Source organism: Marmota flaviventris, chromosome 11 (genome assembly GCF_047511675.1).
Source record: "Marmota flaviventris isolate mMarFla1 chromosome 11, mMarFla1.hap1, whole genome shotgun sequence".
Classification (NCBI taxonomy): Eukaryota; Metazoa; Chordata; class Mammalia; order Rodentia; family Sciuridae; genus Marmota; species Marmota flaviventris.
Window position 1 is genome coordinate 116,654,217 of NC_092508.1, and position 14,374 is coordinate 116,668,590.

The window sequence follows — 14,374 nt, forward strand, 5'->3', positions numbered from 1 at the left end:
GGGCCACATATAAAGCTGTAGCAAGGGTAGCAGGGACTCGCCCCTCAAGGCAGGACACCCCTTTCACCTGGGTGTCAGGGGGAAATCATATACCTCTACAGCCAGGGTAGAGGGGAGTTGCCTCTCCAGGTGGGAGGACCCTCACAACCTGGTATCTGAGGGAGCTAGTATGATGCCCCAACCAGGGTAGAGTGGAGACTCGCACCTTCAGGCAGGAGACCCCTCCTACCTGGGTGTCTGGGGGAGCTCCTATACCTCCACCTTGTTGTCCCGGGGAGCTCATATACCACCACAGCCAGGATAGCAGGGACTCACCCCTCCAGGTGGGAGACCCCTCCCACCTGAGTGTCTAGGGGAGGCCCTACTCCACCGCAGCCAGGGTAGAGGCAACTCACCCGTCTAGGCAGGAGACCCCTTCCATTTGGGGTCAGAGGGAGCTCATATATTTTTGTAGCTAGGATAGAGAGTACTTGCCCCTCTAGATGGGAGACACCACCCACCAGGGTGCCTGGGAGCTCTTATGTGGCACCAGCCAAAGTAAAGGGGACTGGCCCCTCTAGGTGGGAGAGCCCTCCCACTTGGGAGTTGGGGTGAGCTAGAATACTGCCCCAGCCAGGGTAGAAGGCACTCGCCCCTCCAGGCAGGAGAGCCCTCTCACTGGGTGTTGAGGTGCTCATATAGAGGTAGAAGTTACTTGTCCTCCAGGTGGGAGACCTCTCCCACCTGGGTGTATGGGGGAGCTTGTATACTGCCTCAGCCAGGTTAGAGGGGACTCACCCCTCCATGTGGGAGATGCCTCCCATCTGGGTGTCTGGGGAGCTCATACACAGCTGCAGCCAGGGTAGAGGGGACTCACCACTCTAGGCAGGAGATCCTTCCCACCTGGATGTCAGGGGGAGCTCCTATACTGCTGCTGCCAGGGTACAGCAGACTTGCCCCTCTAGGGGGAAGACCCCTGCCACGTGGGTGTCATTTGGAGCTCCTATACCGCCTGAGCCATGGTAGAGGGGACTCTCCCCTCCAGGCAAGGAACTCCTCCCACCTGGGTGTCATGCGAGCTTGTATACCCCAGCAGCCATGGTAGAGGTGAGTCACCCCTCTAGGCGGGAGACCCCTCCCACCTGGGAATCGGGGAGAACTCTTGTACCACCACAGCCAGGGTACAGGGGACTCGCCTGTCCAGGCGGAAGACCACTCCCACCTTTGTGGGTGGGGGGACTCGTATACCCCACTAGACAGGGTAGAGGGTTTCCTCCCACCAGGTGGGAAACCATTCAGACCGTCCAGGGGGACCTTGTACAATGCTGCAGTCAGGGTAGAGCAGATTGGACCCTCCTGTCGGGAGACCCTTCCCACTTGAGTGTCGGGGTGAGCTCCTTTACCACTGCAGGCAGGGTAGAGGGGACTCGCCCTTCCAGTCGGGATATCCACCGCGAGACCCTTTCCACCTGAGTGTCCAGGGTAGCTCATATACTGTGGCAGCCAGGGTAGAGGGGACTTGCCCATCCAGGCAAGACACCCCTCCCACCTGGGTATGGGAGTGGAGATCTTAAACAACTGCAGCAGTGTAGAGGGGACTATCCCCTGATGGAGGGAGACCCTTTTCTTCTGGGTTTCCATGGGAGTTGTATACTGCCTTAGCCAGGGTGGAGTGAGAAGTGACCATGTGCCCCACTCCCTCATGCAAGACCACATAGGAAATTCTTTCTAAGGAAAGGTATGTATGGCTGGAAGTGGGAGGAAATGCCAGAGAAAACTGTGTAGGCATCTTTGGAGGACCCTAAGATAGAGAAACCTTCCCAGGGATGACTTCTGGACAGTGATAAATAGTTCACTGAAATTAGCAGGAGGCACATGCAGTCATGCTGGGAGAAGGAAATAGTCCCTAGGAGCCCCATCTTCTCACACTGTGCTCTCTCCTATAGCATCTGGACCTTAGCATGTTCTCCCTAAGGAAATTCAACCAGCATGGTCTGCCATGCTTATACATACAATCAGCCTCCTTCAGTGCATTTTACAAGTGAGGTCCTCTTATGCTTTGGCTCTTGCCAGTGTCCTGGGGGTGACCCTGTGTTAGTCTGACCCTCAAAATGTGGTCACTACAACCTCACACAAAGTTTAAACTCTCTTTATTCCCATTCCTCCTGTTCACCCCCAGGGCTGGCCTCACTCCTGAACTCTGTGCAACTCCAGCTTCTCTCCTGGATTCCTCTGAATGCCCCTCGACTATTCCTTTCTTGTTTAGGATTCCCAGAGTAGCAGCCCCCCTCCTGAAGACCCCAAGTCTTCGGTCACAGGAGAGCCTATCGTCAGGGTGTCCAGTCTCATTCTGTGCCTGTTGTACCAAAAGGTATCCTGTCCTGTGTCTCAGATTGGTGGCATTGACAAAGCATGGGAAGTCATGGCAGGTCAAGTTTGTGTTACCAGGTGCATTGTTTCTGTTAGAAGAGAATCCATCAAACCCAAGCTTATCTCCCTAATGCAATATTGTAGAGAAATTGTGTGAAACTTTGTGTGGATGCAGGCTTCTTAGGTATTTAGAAACCAAGACTCATCTGTTCCATCTAATGTCATCACAGATAATGACAGACTTCTGCCAATGCACTGTTTTCTACATGTGTTTTTTCCTTTGTTTTAGGTTCCTCACTGCTCCACTAGCAGCTTCCATTTTGATTGGTTTATTTATTCCCCATCATACCACTTTTGTTGCCTTTTATATCCTTTTATCTATATTTGAAATTTATTTTTATAGTGGTTTCTATGTGTTTTACATCAATACCAACATATGCCTGAGTTCTATTACCATGTTCCCTCTCCTCCTACCCTCATCTCTTCCTTATTGTTTATAATGTTGTTGTCACAATTATGATGTGCACACTGGAATTTTTGTGTTCATTTCCATTATTGATTCAAACTATGAATATTTTCTCCTGTTTTTAATTTATAATATAATATGTTAGAAACTAAAATACAAGGGTATGTCATTGTTATGATTTATGTTCAGCTATGTAAGTACCTTTAGCAGAGATATTAATTTCCCAGGTTCTCAAGTTCCCATCTCTTACCCTTCTTAAGTCTTAGGACTCCCCTCAGTATTTCATGCTGGTCAGGACTACCAGAAACACTAATGTGCTCTGCAACTGTCCAATTTGTGGTGGTCAGCTCTTCTTCACTGTGACCATTATACCTGACAGGAACAAGTTAGAGGAGGGCAGATTAATTTTTGGCTCGTGGCTTCACAGGTCCCCATGAGCTTCTGACTCTGTCACAGAAACAGCATGATAGAAGGTCATAGTGGAATATGTAGAAGAATAAAACTAGACCCTATTTTTCACATTGCACAAAAATTAACTCAAAATATATCAAAGGGCAATGGTGAGCCATGTGCAGGAGCAGCAGCAGCAGTCTAGGCCACATGGAGAACGGGGTGGAGCCTGCCGGGGCACCATAAGGGCAGGACCAAGATCTCTGAGCAAGTGCCATTGCCAATGAATTTTCATTTGCCCCATACTTCTTTGCCAAAGCTAGGATAGTCATGGCGGCCTTGCTCAGGAGATGCAGCTTGCATGAGCAGGGCATGTTCCCCTCTTAAAGGAGCAGGTCACTGTTGTGCAGGCAGGTGTGCATAATGAAGCCTCAGCACCAGGACTGCTGTCAGCTCCAGTGTTGCCATGGGCAAAGATGGCTTTAGGCACCAGCTGATAAGCTGGGACCAGGCTTCCTAGCATGAGGGCAACCAGTCTCTGCTGCTGCGAGCTGTGGTGGGAGGGCTTCTGAACATAGGCGGTGAAAGTGGCCCTACAGGCAGATTGGTGTGGGCATGGCTCCAGACAAGTTGGCAAGCCTAGCTCTGCTTGTTGCCTCATATCTGATTCCTGCTGGGCTTTGGGCTGGCTTCACAGGCTTGTCTTACCCAGTGCTTCAGAACTGAAAACAGTGGGTTAGTGGTGCCATACCAGCCTGAAGGATTGCTGGTGGGCAAAAGGATCTCAGGCCTGCAGGGCACAAGAAGATGTCTGTAGGGCATAGCTATAGCCACAAGGCTTGGCCCAGTGGCGGCCTCGCATGACAGGAAACTTCTCTTTGTGGGAGTCATGACCACCCAGAAATACTTCAGACTCCTGTTGTGGCTGCCTTCAGAACATGACTTAAAACAATTTCTGGGAAAGTGGAGTTTTTCTCTAGTGAGTATTAAGACACACCTGTACCATTTGCAATTGTGCCACTATGGGGTGTGGATGGCACTTACCCACCCCAGAAGACTTTCATGATACTCGAGTATATGCATGACCACTGCTTGGACAGTGATCTGGAAGCAGATGATGATCTTTACATCAACAGAGATCACCTGAAGAGTTCCCTGAGGAGTTTAAATATCATTGAGTCCCTGTTCTTCAGGCAGACAGGACTGAGTACTACAGAAATATTTTGAGTCTTGTGAGATACATCAGCTTTTTTTTTTTTTTAATGGGCATTCTGAACAGAAGAAGGGGTACATCTGAGATCTCCAGAACAGTAAGATTCACTAAGCTATCATGCTCACCCTGAACAAAAACCCAAGCTACCAGTACAAACTGCACAGCTACATTCTCAGTTGCCAAATTACAGAGCAGAGTCATCACACAATACACTGAGAAATCATCCTAATGAGCAAATACAGCAACACAGAGATGCATAGAGGACCAACATCTGGGAATCCCTGCTCCTTCATGAGGTTTCAGTCTTGCCCTCAAGAGGAAGTTCTGCAATGAGAATTTCTGACTGGGAAGAATTTGTGTTTGGCTGTGGAACATTAGCCACCCTGTACCCCTCCCTCCCAAGAAGAATAGACTCAGCCTAGATGCAAGCCTTGGATGACATCATCATGTAGGTAGTGGAAATGATTAAGGCCACCACCAAGACCCGGGTATGCATCATGGACTTCAAGGAGATTTGTTGTGGCTATCGTCCTGTGGTGAATCGCATGTATGGGGCAAAGTACATTCTGAACCTACTGCTTTTACACAGGAAGTATAAAGGAAAGATGTTAATTGGTGTGAGGAGGCATGCACACCTACAGAATATTTTCAGCAATATCCAGTTAGTGGAGCACGAGGAACTAGACACTCAGGAGCTGGCCAACAGAATCAACCAGAAGTCTGGATACCTATTCTTCCTCTCCAATTCCCTGAAGTAGCTTGTTCCCTTCCAGTTCCCTGGATACAAGAACAAACACAAAGAACCCAAAGATGAAAATAACATATACTGATGCCATTATCTGGACATTTTGACATGTTTGTGAGGTTTTTGTGAGGTTTTTGAGTAGTACAACAAAGTGGTTATACTACTTTTTAATTCTGACTCCAACCCTGATAAGGCCAAACTAGTGGAACTGATGAGAAATTATAGCAGTAAGTACCCTAAAGGTGATATGAAGGTTTTGCCTTCGTCTCTAGAATTTTTAATTATTCTGGCCCTCAGGGCAAGATATTCCCATTCCATAACAAATCTTTGCACTTCTTCTGTGAAGTTGACCTGGTGTTTACCATGGAACTCCTGCAACAGTGTTGAGCAAATAGAGTTTGGGGCCAATAAACACATTCCACAATCATCTTTAGACAGTATGAGTGAAAGATTATTTATGATGGGAAAGTTCCCAGGGACAACCGTTTTTTCCTTTTACTAAAAATAACTGGCTTCTGGAGAAACTATGGGTTTGGCATTACTTGTACTTATAAGGGAAATCTTGTCCAAGTGGGTGGCAATTTCATCCATGGCTGGGGCTGAAGGATGTGGACATTTTCAATAATGATCTCCAAGCATGTTTGAAAATGTTCAGAATCCATGAGGTAGGAGTAGTGCATGTCCAACACCCTGTCTTCCATGACCCCAATCTGGATCCCAAACAATACAAAGTGTGCTTGGGGTCAAAAGCATCATCACATGGTTCCATGCAGCAATTAGCTGAAATGTGACTGGAGATAAATGGTCCAAGTTACAGTAGCAGCCAGCCTGATGTCCAGCTCTGCTGGATAAAATATTTTTAATTATCTATTTTTTTAAAAAAAATTTGTAAGATCAACTTTTGAAGTCCATGCAAGGATATAATTTCTAAGTGTTTTTCTTACATAGGACTCCTTTAAATTGAGATTTGTGAACAAAATTGTGATTAGTCTTTGCCTTTGAACACATCTTCCTTTGAACATAATGTAGCAAAGCAGCTTAATTCTGATTTGAAAGTCTTGGATGAAAAATGTTTTTTTTTTTTTTTTCATTTCCTTCCAGGCCCCTTGTCTACAGGCCTATGGCAAAAACATGAAAATTCTCATGAAATATTATTGTAACAAAAAAACCAAACACTGTAAGATTCTGTTTTGCTAACATTGCACATTTTCTAGCTTTTGTCTCTTTTTATAAGTTTTTTAAAAGCCATCTCAAGTTCTAGAGCTGGAAGTGGAGCAGCGAGTGCAGGTAGAAGGGTCCTTGATGTTGCAGTCTGGCTTTATGGTAGTGTTGAGATGGCAAAACCTTTAAGTTCTGGGGCTTGTGGAAGGTCTCCAGTCATAGACAGTGTGCCCTTCAAGGTGTTAATGGAGTCCCCATTCCTCTCTCTTTTCCTCTTACCCTTACCTACCATGAGGTGGGCAGATCCTCTCTACCATGTGCTGCCCAACATGATAGACTCCCTTACTTCAGGGTCAAAGTGATGTAGTCAACTGCTCATGGACCAAAATGTAGACACCTGAAAGGAAGAAGATACCTTTTATTCGTATTAATTCATTATTTCTGGTGTTTGTTAGGATGATGGAAAACTAACACTGCAGAAATGCAGAACCAGAGTTGTATCCCTGCACATCTCCTCCTGTAACAACCCCTGCAGCCTGCCACTGGATGTCTAGCCTCCCCTGTGAAGAGCTTCAACTCTTTCCAGGTCTCAGCTCTCCATGTCTGGTCTCTGCTGCCCCATATTGGACTGTCCATGTCAGGCATTCTAAGAACTTGGATGGAGAGATTGAAGTTAAAGAATTAAAATTGCCTAAAAAACCACCATCCAGTTTCAGGCTCATATCATGCCAGGTGTTTTAAAATGTCTGGTCCTCCCAGGTCTTGGCTGATATTGTTAAAGTCCCAGGACACAGAGTTTATACAAAGTTGCTGTGTGATTTATGCAAGAAAAACTCCCTCTCTGTACCTCTACTAAGTGATCAACAGAAGGAACTAGAATATCCCTTCCAGCTCAGTGAGTCTGTGATAGCATATATTCTACTAGGGGAAAAGAGTCTCTCCCAATTCCTGGGGAGAGCTGAGGTAGGGAATACTCTCCTCCCCAAATATTGCCAGAGCAGGCAGCGTTCTTAAGATCTTGGAAGCCTCTCCAAAGGGGCTTGGTTCTACAGAGCTAGCCCCTAACTGAGAATTCTGAGACTCAGAACCATTCTTAGGTCCCCAGAACAATACTGTCATCCTCTGTCTCAGAATCCCCAATTCCCCACCCTGCAGTGGGACAATCACATGAGTTGAGAAGAGACATTTGGGATGGCAGGAGCAGAAAGCTGAGGACAACTGGGCCTAGGAAGAATGAGCACCTTATACCCACAGGGAGAGTCTCTGAGGACTGTGAGTAGAAATGAGGCAGCAGGAGTCTAGGACAAGTCCTTCTGACAGGGGAGCACTGGAATAGCATACCTACCCCTTTTCAAAAGGAGAGACAAGCCAGACTCCAGGGACACTGAGAAAAGGGCCAGCTGAACCAAGACTCCTCTCTCACTGCCAGAATTTAGCTCTCAGTGTATATCAGTATGGATCAGGGGAGGGCATGGGCATCTAGAGCTGCAGCTGCAACAGCTGGTGAGATCCCCTGCCCAGCCCTGTGAGGATCTTCAGGATCCCGCCAGATCTGAATTTCCAAATTTCTGAGTGTGGTCACCTTGTAAGGATGTGGTTTGTGGTGAGACATCTGCTGCAGGTGCAGGAGCTGGTGGGGGGAGAGGAGCTGAGGCTGGGCATTGGTATAGCTGGGGATACTATGTTTAGGGACAGTCCCCTTTTTTTTTCTCCCTGAGACTTGGGACAGCCCCTAGGGGAAACCACAGCTTCTGGGTTCTGAGTAGTCAGAGAGTCATGCCCATATGGGGGTGCTGTGGAAAAAGTTCTTAGGATGGAACCTGGCACCAGTCCCCAGGATGTGAGGATTCCAAGGCCAGAGGCAGGAGTTAGACATGCACCCTAACAGGAGAGAAGCAGAAGTGGCTCAGGGAACTCCCAGGGGCTCCCCCCTGAACACTGCATGATATATTTTATGCCATCATGTTCATCTACAAGGTCAGTGACATGTAGGTTTTATTAGCCTTCAGCATCAGGCCTGGCCATCAGAAAATGAGAAAACAATATTGTGGAGTGGAGAGATTCAGCCTGTAGATAAAGACAGCTGATCTGATGAGTTGAGGAAAATCATTCAGTCATGATCACCGTCCTTGTCTTTATCTCGTTCTTCCTTTTAATCATAATCATCACTGAGTTGTTTGACAAATATTTGAGATTGAGTGATCAAAATTCATCATCTATACTGGGACTTTATTGGGAGTGGAGAACACAGTAGTAATAATCATGTGAGGACAACAGGCACAAATTAAGAATGTCTGGAGACCCCAGGAAATAGGCCTAGATCCCTTCTGCATAGAGCCCCTCTGGTCTAGAGTAATTCTGTGTAATTATTGCCCTAACAGATTAGGTTTGAGATTCCAAGTAACTAGGCAGTTATTCAGGAAGACTGACCCTGACCCTAGCACTCTCTGCCATGTCTCTGTGTTTATGTTCCCATGGCCTCTCTACAATTCTTCAAGAAGGCCAAATAAGTGAACATTTTCTTCAGGTCACCCCAGATGGAGGGAGTTCTCATGCAAGGTTCTTTTAAACAATCTCTTGACTCTTTGGGACTTTGCACAACAAAATGTTTTTGAGAAAGAAGCAACCTTCCTAGACTGTGTCAATGCTACTTTGAGAGTCATCCAATCTCATGTGTGTGAGGGATCCAGGTTGATTTAGAACGGTTCTTCATGCATATCTCATTGAGGAGCCTCAGGGGGAGCTTTGATTCAAGGCCATGACATGCGGTTTCTTCAGAACCATAGAAACCCATCCTGAAGAGGGGATGAAGATTGGGCATTCTGTGAGATTCTCAAGGATTCAGACAACAGCAGGAAATTTCCCTGGAGATGAGGTTGGAGACAGGGAAAATGGCCCAGGAATGACAGAGACCCTGGTGAAGAAGCTGATGTGTCAGGAAGAAAGGACAAAGTTCACTAACATTAAATGTCAGTGGGCACTACAGTGGACAGTGACTATGTCATCTATACTCCTAGAAGTTCAAATTTCTAGTTGGCTTGAAAACTTTGTTTTGGACCTGTGAGATGGAAAGTACAGGCTGGGGGTCATGAGTAAGGTCCAGTCCAGAACCCAACTGAACCTCTGAGGACAGGCTGCTGGAGACACAGCCCTTGTCACTGGGTGCCTGCCTCCAGTGCGCATTCAGAAAGGTAAGCCCATCCTGGCACAGGGCTGCCACAAAGAGAGCCAAATTACCAGTTTCCAGCAGCCATCAATCCCCAGCAAGGCTAAGAGATTGAGCAGGCAAAGAAGCAACAGGCCAAGAGTACACAAGAAGCCAGTTCCCAATAGTTCTGACAGGGCAGCACCAGCATAGAGGACCAGAGAGAAGGGCCCAGAAGTGTGAAGAGTTTCAAGATGGTGAGAGTGGCATGGAGTGTTCAGGGCCAAGATCAACAGAGGAGGAAAGTGAGAGGATCCTTGGATGAAGCCACTTGAAGGCCATCAGTGCCATGGGAAGTGTAGAGAGAGGACGTGACCAGAGATTCTGGACTTGAGGTGGGAAGGCAGGGAATGGAGTTCAGGAGTCCTTGGAGATGTGCTGATTGTGGTACAAGTAGGGAGATGACAGCCCAGTGATCTACTTCTAACAGACAAATCACCCAGAGACTCTGCTCCATGGTGTCTCCATCATAGACTGAAGTTCCTCATAAGATCTTCCTCCAAGGGCAGTTTGGTGACAGAGAAGTAGACCCAGGGATAATTGGGAAGAAAATTTCTCAGAGATATGACTAAAATCATAATTCCTTACCTGTGATCCTAGACCAAGTAGAGACTGTGGAAGACCAGGGATGTGGGCAGGGATGAACCTGGGCTAGCCCCAGAAATACCCAGATTGGGGATGGACAGAAATAGAAAGGGAAAGGAATTGAGGAGAAGTCTGCCCTAATCCCTAGGGAATTAGGATAAAAGCTGAGCTCAACTGAATGAGGGCCCCTAAGAATAGTACTTCCTAATCCTGGAACCTGTGAATGTATTATGGTCTGTAGTCACAGGGACTTTGCCCAGGGGATGATGTTAAGGGCCTGAGATGGAGGATTATCCCAAATTATCTGGGTGGTCCAAGGTAGGGGAAAGAGGGAGGTGGGAGGTCAGTATAAGAGAAGGAATGTGAGAATGGAAGGAGGAGAGAGAGAGAGAGAGAGAGAGAGAGAGAGAGAGAGAGAGAGAGAGAGAGAAAGAGTAGGGGAAGAGAAAGAAGAGAAGATGGAAGAGGGAGAGAGAAGAAAAGAGAGGGGGGAGGGGAAGAGAAAGCCAGAAAAATAGATTTGTAGATGCTGCACAGCTGGCTTTGAAATTAGAGGAATGGATCAGGAGTCCAGGGATGTGGTATCCTCTGGGAGCTGGAAAAGGTCAGGCAATGGTCTCTTCCCGAGTCCCTAGAAGGAGCCTGGTCTCCCAACACCTTGGTTCTAGATCCCCAGGATGCATTCTGGACTTCTGACCTCCAGGCTTGTGAGAGAATAAATGCATGTTTTTTTTTTTTTTTTTTTTGAGCCACTGTAGTGCAGTGATCTATTTCAGCAGCCACAGAAAACTACCACAGGAGCAGGGAATTCATTGTGACCCCTCCACAGCCCCTACCCATGGTGACACACGCATGACCATAGGCCCTGAGCCACAACCCTGCTAACTTCCATGGTAGATTAAAGAGACTGGATCTCAGGGACTGCATGAGCTGGTAGGGTGGGGCTGGGCCACAGACTCACCATTCATTCATGGTCACAGAGTGGCTGGATCTCCAACCCTGCTAGTCACTTCCTCACAGAGAAAGTCTCAATACAGGACCTAGTTTTCCTGCTAATATCCACAATTGAGTGAAATACTCCCAAAAAATAATGTCTTCCCTGTCACCAAAGGAAGATGGCAGGTGACCTTCTGTGCCACACACTTTAAAGAATCACTATGTTCTCAGGCCACAAATTGGTCACCTGTGTGTACATCAGAACCCAACTCCCCTCAGTGCTGAAGCCTCAGATAAAACATGTTTCCACCTCTAACTGTGGTACAAGATGCTCTGTCTCATTTACCTCCAGCAATGTCTTAGAAATTATGAGCACCTATTTCCTTGGACACACTGGTTCCCTGGGAGTTAGGAGCTCATTGTTGGCAAGTGTCTGAATTGAAGTGGGCTCTGAAGTGGGATCTGAATTGAAGAGTTTGGGAAGCCAATGGTATTGGTGTGCCCTGAATTCTGTGGACAGTCTTTTTCTCAAGAGTAATGGGGGTGGTGAATATGTGTGGGTAGGAGCTGAGTTGGGCAAAGAGGATGAGGGGATTCCAGGAGTCCACCCAGAAGAGAGGGGCACAGTTTATTGCCCTTGTTTGATGCAAGTGATAAGCTGTCTGTGAGGGTCAGGGCTTGTGGAACCAAGCCTTCCCAAACTGTTCAGGCCCTGGGCTCACCCTCCCTCTGCTGCCCAATCCTGAGCACCTCCCCCACCCCTTGCTCCTGCTCTGGCTTGAAATTCTGGCTTTGTGGCATGGGTGCCTATGGCAGCCACTACAGCACCAAGAGGGGTCCAGCTGGCAAAGCCAGGATGGTAGAGAGGCAGAATGAGCCCTTGTGCAGTCCTGGGCTTGTGGCCTAGAATTTCTCCTCAGGAGTTCTCAGTCTGTGCATCCGGAAGAAGGGTCAGGAGGAGGAAGGCATCGAGAGAGAGAGAGAGAGAGAGAGAGAGAGAGAGAGAGAGAGAGAGAGAGAGAGAGAGAGAATATGAATGAGTGTGTGTGTGTGTGTGTATGTGTGTGTAGTGGAGGGAGTATATGAGCAAGAGACACCTACCCCAACCCTGTCATAGGGTTAATGAGGGCCCTAGGTATTTGGTTGTGCCTGGTCAGTGAAGTTCATGCTTCTAGGTACCTAGCCTGGTGAGCTCTGACCTCTGACCCTCAAGCAAGTCTGCCCAAACTTTTGTAGCCACCCATGGTATAAGTCCTAAGAACTGTGCACCCTATCTCCTCTCCAGCCCCATGGGTATTCTCTCAGGGGCCAGTCTCTGCACCTTTTAGTGTCTTGGCCTGTAGCTAGCTGCACCCACACCCTGATCAAGGTCATTAGCATCCTCCTTGTGACCAAATTCTAGATGTTTGCATTTACTCAACACCATCTACTCATTTGTCCATTCATTTCTGGCCTGCAGACCAACTCTGAACCAGACAATTGAAGGAAAGTGATCCTCACCTTGGGTTAAGTGCTTTAAAGGACAGGCAGTCACAGAGCCAGCACTGGAAGCCCAGCCAGCAGGGTGGGCACACAGTCCCACACCTCTGTGTCTCTCTACACCATCTCTGGAGTATGTGGGTCTGGCTGGGTCCCACCACACTGTGTGTTTTGTGCTGAAGTTTCTTCTTTTGTCACTGTATTTTAAACATTTTGCACATTTGAAACTATTCTTGTTCATCATGCTTTACTAGTGTGTGTGGAATCCCTTCCAGAAAATGTACTATAATTTATTTATTCAAACCTGCATTGGCCTCTTATACTGACCACAGCCAGGTAGCTGGACTCTAGAGATGCAGCTCCCCTCTCATACACATACCCCAGCAAGTTCTCAGCTCTAAGGATGGCCATCTCTGCAGAGGTTGTTTCAGGGCCCCTTCTTGCCTACCCTCTTCACATAGCTTCCAGCCTTACCAGCTAAGTCTAATAGTCTTCCCTATCTCTGGGTGGAGTCTATATCCTTGCCCTGGTGTGGGAGGATAGAGACTGAAATGATGGTGGCACTGACCTTCCTTGTTTGATGGCAGTCTGATGCCTTATTCTGATGGAGGCTGCCCATGGCCCCTGATGACCCTCCTTAGGGTAGCCAGACCCAGGTAGTGGGGCCAGGAGGCAGGCGCTATTGGTAGACCTTCCTAAGCAGCCTTGGGGAACTGCTGAGTATACAGAAACCAGAGTTCCCAGGTCAGCCCAATTGGGACTGACACACAGTGAGCCCCATTCAGCACTCTGATACATGGACCTGGGCTGATCTGGGATACAGGGGTGTTAAGAGCTGATTTGGTCTCATTCATATAGCCTACCTCATTCCCAGGGGTGTTCTCTGGCACTTCAGTCAATACCTCAGCATTCTTAACTGACCCTCATGAACCTCAGTCCATAGAATTGAAGCTCCACAGTTGGTAGATGTCAAACAAGGGTTTCATGGTCAAATTTGGGGTCAGTTGGGTTAAATGGTACTGAAATTCTTTCTTTTCTTCTTGACTGCATGTCATCTCAGGGCCTTGGTTTTAGAGTGGGGTAGGTAATATTCTCTCTGATAGAATCCCTATGTGCCAAACATCAGGGCCTGGTGTGCCCAGGAACCCATTTGGGGACCCGGTGACTGGGGTGCTTTAGAGAAGTGGAGAGGGGAAACCTTCAGGCCCTCAGCAAGCAGAGGCCCTGAGATAAGTGGGCAATCCCACACAAATCTATATCCATGGGATTCCTGATGTGTGGAGGGACTATGATGTTGCCCAGCAGTGAAAGGCAATGTACAAATTTAACCTTTGGATTTATGACTCCATATCTTTGCAGCAAATGTCACAGGAAATGTCAGGCCAAGGCTGAAGCTGGGTGAGGGGCCCATCCAGAAAGAGGGTGGGGTTGAGGAGGCTGGAGGACAAAGGGCTTTAAGCCAGCGTGAGACTTCAGGCACCTCACCACCTCCTGGGAGCCCTCTCAGACTGCTCCTTGCTTGCTTAGGTCCCCAGCACTGTGTCCTCAATTTATCCCAGCCATTGTGACCTTGTTAATATGTTGCTTTTATTTGCCCTCCTGCCAGGGCCCAGATGGGGCTGGCTAAGGGACCTTCCTGAAGTTCCCCCCTCCACAAAGATTGTGAAGCCATAGGATTAGCTTGTGAAGTATTGGCTGGCTGTGTGACCTTGGGTAGCACCGGCCTTCCCTGGTAACTGGAGGCCTCATCTATAAACGATGGCTGTTGACCAGAGGTGGTGTTCCTAGTTCAGTGCCTTTATGAGTAGGAAACACTCCAAATCCTGGGATTATCAGGTGTGTGGC

The 14,374-nt window shown here is 47.8% G+C and overlaps 1 pseudogene; it reads left to right on the forward strand.

Annotated features, from left to right (window-relative positions):
• Positions 1–4,094: 4,094 nt before the first annotated feature.
• On the forward strand, positions 4,095–8,612 carry LOC139707675 (chondroitin sulfate synthase 1-like; annotated as a pseudogene).
• Positions 8,613–14,374: the final 5,762 nt, after the last annotated feature.